The sequence below is a fragment of the Frieseomelitta varia genome, unplaced genomic scaffold, assembly GCF_011392965.1.
Source record: "Frieseomelitta varia isolate USP_RPSP 00005682 unplaced genomic scaffold, Fvar_1.2 scaffold_459, whole genome shotgun sequence".
In the NCBI taxonomy this organism is placed as follows: Eukaryota; Metazoa; Arthropoda; class Insecta; order Hymenoptera; family Apidae; genus Frieseomelitta; species Frieseomelitta varia.
Window position 1 is genome coordinate 436089 of NW_025110211.1, and position 628 is coordinate 436716.

The window sequence follows — 628 nt, forward strand, 5'->3', positions numbered from 1 at the left end:
GGACAAACAGAACTTTGAAGGTGTGCTATCATTTTGACGCAACGGTCAACACTAATGTTTACGTTTTCAGATCAATCTTAACTGAGTAAGCAAGAAAAGTGATATATAACACAAGAACTGCTATTATTTAATCACATTTGCGAAAATTAACAAAATTACTTACTGTGCTATTTTTTTGTCGCGGAGTGTATTTATAGTATACTAAAAACTAGAAAGCTACAAGTATCCGACAGGGTATATACATTTACAAAAGAAGAATGGAAGGAAAAACCAATTTGCACCAAATTGCAGATCAGTTTGGAATATTTGAAGAACATGTTAGGAAGATATGCGAAAAAGACAGGTAAACCTGAAAACTTAGTGAGATCGGGTAGAAAAAGAAAAATAAATGCACGTGGCGATCGGTTAATCTAAAGAAGTAAAAAAAAAAATTCGTTCATTACTGCACAACAAATCAAAGAAAATCTTTGTCTACCAATATCGATCCCGCAAATCAAATATCGCATTCATGAAAGCAATATTTATGGATGGATATCTAGAAAAAGATCATACGTTTCAAAAGTGAATGCACCAAACGTCTAAATTTTACTAAAGAACATTACAAGCCGATTTCATTTTGGAAATCAAT